Below are 6,510 nucleotides of genomic sequence, written 5' to 3' on the forward strand. Positions count from 1 at the left end.
GAAAAGCTGGGACTGCCTGAAGTTTGCAGAAGTAGGAATTTGCTGCATGGCCCATATCCTCTCTGGGGCTGGTTTTCTCTCCCCAGGGGAGAGGACAAGGGTTAAATAGTTAACACTTTAATGGACTAGCAATGCTTTGTTTTCCTCCAGATACCTAGTAGCTAGTTTTGCTAGCAAGTTAAGCCAATGTACAAGACTAGAGTCTCAGGCTGGGAAAGGAGACAGACTAACAAATTGTTTACATTTAATCATCTACATTATGGATTATTGTGCACCCCCCTCAAGAGATAGTCCCTTTAAGTCCTCAGTGAGGACCTGTCCAAATAGGTGCAGGACTATCTGAGTTAGCTGTTACCGAAAGCCCTGTTTTTAGGAACTGGCAGGGAGGACTTTCTCTAAGCTTAATACTATTGGATAGACGTTTAAGGCCTGGCTGGGTGTGTGAGGCCCAGACCTATCCAGGGGGTGCTGGAAGAGAATTGCAAGAGATGCGAATCTCCTTTAAGGGAGGCACCCTGTTGACTTGCATTACCTGGCTGGACTAGGAGGAGAGCTTTAATAGGAGGCTGGTACAAAATAGGCAACTTGCGTTTCACTGACCCTAGGCCATCCCCTCAATAGCAGTGGCTGGAGCTAGAAGCTAGGCAGAGGCTGGGCAGAGCTAAAGGCTTTTTAGCTCGGGGCCACAGGGTCTGCGGTTCTGAACCAGGAGTCCTTCGACACCCAGGGCAGTTCCGTGTCCAGTGGCCATGCTCTTGGCAGAGCTGACAGAAGGCAGTTTCTGTTGCGGCAGCTGCTTGCCCAATGCCCTGGCTCCTCATATCAGCAACAGGTGCTGTTTGGGGTGCACTGGCCTTGCTGGGTCTCCTTGATGGCAGATCACCGTGCAGAAAGCCATAGATTGGCCTGTTGCCTATCCTCATATTGCTCCTGCTGCTAGCTTGCTCCTCGTTCTCCTGGTCTCTAATAAAGTAGACCAAGGAGGCAGCCTCTATGTCAGTCAAGGGGGTGCTCAACCCAACCCTGATTTCTTTAATATCAGGGTGAGCTAAAAAAACTATGGTCATGGGCAAATTCTGACACTTAGGATTTTTCTGCGAGTTAAGACCATGCCCATGAGGAGAACTATGACCTTTTAGGTAAGATCAACTGTGGTGACCTGCTTGCATACTTTGAGGTCATCAGTACAACTTTCTATTTATCCCTCAATTTGGTTTAAAAGGGGAGTTCTGCCCATTTACCGCGTACACTGAAAAATTGATCTAGCTGTCACATTATTTCATAGTTTAACCTCTTATTTTGGCTATGCTGTTTGGCCAGGCATTATTACAGAGAAGGTCAACCATTCCTTACATAAGGTCTGGGGATCAAACCGTACATCACAGTGGAGAGTCCTGCAGAACTGTAGTAACTTCCCTTCTGGAAGAGAAAAGAGGAGAAGTGAGGCAACTGAGTCGGGTCTCTAGACTGACTTCCTGGGCTTTCAGATTTAACTGGCGGTTTAACCAGTGCTTACTGCGTAGCCTGACTTAGAGGAGAAATTGTGGCAGACGTCTCTGCCATCCTTTGGCTTCCGGATTATTTACCGTGTAGCCAGTGGGCTATGGGCCTGGGTTTCCGGGTTTAACTAGTCTTACCATGTAACCCATAAGTTTTTGGGCTTCCGGGCTTTCACCGTGTAGCCTGTGGACACTAGAGTTTTCTTGGGCTCCTGGAACCTGGTTCTCTAGCACCTGCCGCATAACCATCTCCCATCGTCTCTAAGTCTCTTTTGGAACACTTTCTCCCTTTTGGCTAGACCTCCCGTTTGATCCACATTTAAACTAGCAATACATTTGAACTAGCAATGCCTGGTTGTTCAGCATTAGCTGGACAGAGACTTCGTCAGTCCCTCTTTAAAGGATCTGGCTTCTGAGCCAGAGACTGGAGCAGCTAGAAAGAAACACGTTTATAGCTGAAGTTTAGCATCATTTCACATCTTGGCACCACTTTTAATCTAAACAGCCGATTGGTTATTATCTCTGCAAGATGAGAGATATCTCTTTTGACATCTCCAGGGGCCCTCTGGGGATGTCAAAAGTCCGGATAATTTAGAACTTTGATTTTCAGAAAGTCTGTTAAAGGTGCCAAGAGAACCTAGAGTATCTGGTCAAAATAGAATTCTGTAACATCCTGAAATGATAGCCATTCATTAGTCAGGGTGATTTTTACACTTTTAAACCAGATCTGATCATAATAATTAACAATGCTTTTCATCAATCTGAACTTAACAGAGACAGTAGAGTACACAATAGATTACTTTGGCAGAACATGAATTCTATATCTCTTGTCGAATAAACCAGAAATAAAAAACCTTGAACATAAGGGTTCACATAGTTCAGAACTATTTAACAGAGTCAAAAAGAGCTTACACGACCTAACTTTAGAAATGGCAGAGTAACTGATTCAGCAGACACTGTTAAAATAGACGTTACAGTTTTTGCAAAAACAGATTCCAAGATTTACGACATAGACCATTTCCAGATATTTACTAACATTAGTGCACATTTTTTTAAAAACCTCATTGTTGTAACAGAAGATCAGACTTCAACTTTAGGTCAATGTAATTTTGGCATTAGCACTCAAAGAAAACTCTGTAAACAATTTAAAGTTGTAAACCTTTTAAAACTTTTCATGACTTGCTCACACCTTCTGAAACTTTATACCTGTAGTTACTTTTACATAGTCTTGAATTGTTATGTATGGACAATCTATGAGAATACATGCTAACAAACTCAAACAGTCTCTCTTATCGAATTTAAGATGTGAAAAGTACAATACATTTTCCCACATTTTGCTTAGCATTGATGCCTAGATGGCTTAAGACACTGAGTTATTACTGAATACCACACCATTATCTGAATTAAGTCAAAATTACATTTCCATGCTTTTAAGTAACATAAGAATAACTCCTCCTGGACAGCAAACATGGACACAACTTTGAAAAGATCTTCATCGTTAAGAGAAACATGTTTAAAGCATATCAAAGACATGTAAAACCGAGCAAGTGAGCTACCAAGCAAACCGAAGGGCTTTGGCATTAACTTAATTCTCTGAACCAATGTTAACAACATAAAGGCTTGTATACACAGAATTTACTCTTATTTTTATAAGACCACTCTAGCTGGAAAGCAAAAACATGAATACAGCATAGGTCTGACACCATTTACAACATTTTAATACATTTCACATAATCTGAATTGACTCAAGCAGCTGTTACTTTAACAAATTTTAGAGTCTCATCCTTTGAGAGTTCCAGGGATCCGACTGGAAGCCCAAAGTTGGAAGACTCGGTTTAGAATTTAAGCTGTCAGAGTCAAGCGGTTTAGCCAACAATTAGTACATTTCTGATCAGTTGGGTAATCACTCAAACACTGGAAACAGATAAACAACATAGACAACTTCGCGTTGCAGTTTTCCCAATCAAGACTCATAATGGCAATAGAAAAACGCGAAACCTTCAAGGCACGTGAACGAACACTCTCAGATAAGTCAGGGACAGCAGCACAGAAAAGAACTAGACATCAGCATATGACCCATTGCTTAGGCTTCCATTAACTGCAAAGAGAAAAACCCATCAGGTTGGAAAGGGTTAATGGATTAAGGTTCTGGCTCCCTTAGGTAAGGCCAGCAGTAGTATTGAATTGGAAATTCCTCCAGGAGAGGAAAAAAAGCAGCCCTGGGGGGGGGGCGCTTTCCATAGGGATATCTGGCTATGCCTGCCCGGGTGCAGCAGGCCACGTGGACTGGAATAGAGTGCAGAGAAAGGCTGTGGTCCCCCATTTACAGGGAAGACTGCGCACACCGGGGCCTGGCAGGACTGGCCGTGGGGTTGGGTAGGTGCGCCATTTCACCAAGAGTGCTGGGAGCCTCCTATAATTCAGCCAAAGCCAGATCAATCAGGACTACTGCAAACACTCAGTCAATTAAAACAGATAGTTAACTTTAGCTCCTTTCCAGATTCAGTCCTCAGACAATCAAAGCCTAGCAACAGTAATAGCTCACAAAAACTTTAAAATGCACCAAAGCTACCATAAGCTGTAAAGACAGAAAACCTTCTACCAGGTTGGAAAGGGTTAACTGGCAACAGCTTATCCCTGGGTGGAATTCCCTCTTACTCTCTCCTGGCCAGCGGTATAGGAATGGAGATGAAGAAAGCAAAGAGTGGGGGAGGGAGCCCCGGGAGAAGTGCGGAAAGTGACAGAGGACAAGATGTGAGTGACTGCCCTCACCTTCCCCTACGAATCTCAGCCGGAGGAGAGCAAAGGGAAAAGGCCCTGGTGTCTGGGGGCTAAGTGGGGTTCGAAATCTCCTATCGCTCAAGAGTGCCCACTACCTAGTTGTCTGAGTTTACCTGGAGGGCCAATATTAGCCTCGACCGAAGCTAAGCCCTGCTCCCGTAGCAGTAGGCAGCGTGACCAGGCGTCCCTCCAAGAGAGAGACCTGGTCCTCGGGTCGCGGTCCGGCCGCCGGGAAGCCAAAGCGAGCTCAGGGGGTCTCCACGCTCTCAGGCAACTGCCCTTCCTAATCGCCCTCCCGTTCCTTACAATCCCTCTGGAGTTTCGGCCGTAGCTAAGCCGTGGCCGGGGGAACTCCACGTTCTCGGAGAGCTGTGGGGTGCCGGACACTCAACGGTCACTTCCACAGATCCGGTCCCGCTTGAGGGAAGGAATACTGACCTCCGATGTCTTCTCAACCTCCTGGCTGGCTCGCCAAAAATGTTACCGGAGAAATTGCAGGGTTCTTGTCTTCGCGCAAGAAAGAATTCAGGCGTGAGACAGAGAGTAGTGGAAGGTAAAAGTAGCAAAGTTTATTAGGGTAGGGACATCCGTAAAAACGGATGGGCACCTCTCCAGACAGGACCTGAGAGAGAGTGCCCAGTCCCTCAGACTGGGGGAGAGCGGGGCTGCATGGGTGAGTGGAGAGTACACCCGGCCAGGCCAGGCGGGCGGCTCAGCAAAGATGCAGAGAGCTGAGCGCCCCGTCCAGTTGAGGCTGGGGGTTTTTAAGGAGATGGGTCTTGCTTCCCCACCTCTGCTCCTCTTGGAACAAAGGGCTTTTTGGATGTAAATAGAAAAACTTCTCTTGAAGGTCTGAAACAAAGGACTTTATGGATGCAAATGTTATCAGACCTGAGGAAGCGAGCAGGGTGTTTGAGATGCAGATACTGGGCTGCACCTGGGAGATTGTGGAAGATTTATCAGGCAGGAAGCAGGAGGGGTGAGGGCCTCCACCTGGCAGGTTACCAGGTAGAAGGGGGCAGGGCAGGCAGGATGCGAAATCTGGGCTTCCCCTGAAACATTGTTAGGATGACTTTGAGATGCAGATGCATATAGATGTCTTCTCTTTAGGCCTGTCACACACACATAAGCTCATAACTGACTTCCTACCTAACAGTCTTACACTACGCATGAAACCATAAAGTCACAAAATTCATTAGAAGTATGTCCGACCCAGTTTCCAACCCAAATCAGTGGATAAAATGAATTACATAGTTTTACTGAGACTTTGTGAAGTTTTGTTTTATTAAAATACTACTATTGGGTTTCTAGGATGGTTAATCATTTGTAATATTTCTCCCATCTTTATTAATGTAAACGTGGCTTAAAGTGGGATGGGTCATTTTTAATACAGAAAACTTCAAATGTTAATGACCATTAAGAAGCAGAAAGCTTCATGTTGGCCACATCCTTACTAGCATTTGTTATTTTCTGTCTTTCTGATTAGAGCCATTATAATGTACATTTGCTGACTGGAATGTGAACCATCCCACTATTCATGGGATAAATCCCAGTTGATTATGATGCATGATCTTTTCGATGTTTTGTTGGATTTGATTTGTAGGCATTTTGTTGAAAACTCTTGCATCTATGCTCATCGGGCATATTGTTATCTATTTTATTTGTTGTGTCCTTTTCTGCTTGGGAAATCAAGGTAATGCTGAATTCGTAGGCTGAGTTTGGAGAGTGTCATCTGATGCAGTGTTGAGAGATGGTTTGAGAAGAATTGGTGTTAATTTTCCCTAAAAATTTGGTAGAATTCAGCAATGAAGAAACCCATGTGGTCCGTGCTTTCCTTAGAGACTTTTAATTACTGACGATTTAATCACTCATTTGTCTGTTTGTGTTTTCTATGTTTTCATGGTTAAATATTGGTAGGTTATTTGTATCCAGAGATATGTGCATTTCTTCTATGTTTTCCAATTTGTTGGTATATAGTTGTTCATAGTGATCTCAAATGACCCTTGCATTTCTGTTCTATCAGTTGTCCAATCTACTTTTTCACTTCTGGTTTTACTTATTTGTACCTTCTTGTTTCCTTTGTTTACCACAGCTAAAGTTTGTCAGTTTTACTTATGTGGAAGAACCAACTTTTGGGGCTGGCGCCATGGCTCACTTGGTTAATCTTCCTCCTGTGATGCTGGTACACCATATGGGCACCGGGTTCTAGTCCCGGTTGCTCCTCTTCTTG

This window comes from Lepus europaeus, unplaced genomic scaffold (genome assembly GCF_033115175.1).
Source record: "Lepus europaeus isolate LE1 unplaced genomic scaffold, mLepTim1.pri SCAFFOLD_211, whole genome shotgun sequence".
Classification (NCBI taxonomy): Eukaryota; Metazoa; Chordata; class Mammalia; order Lagomorpha; family Leporidae; genus Lepus; species Lepus europaeus.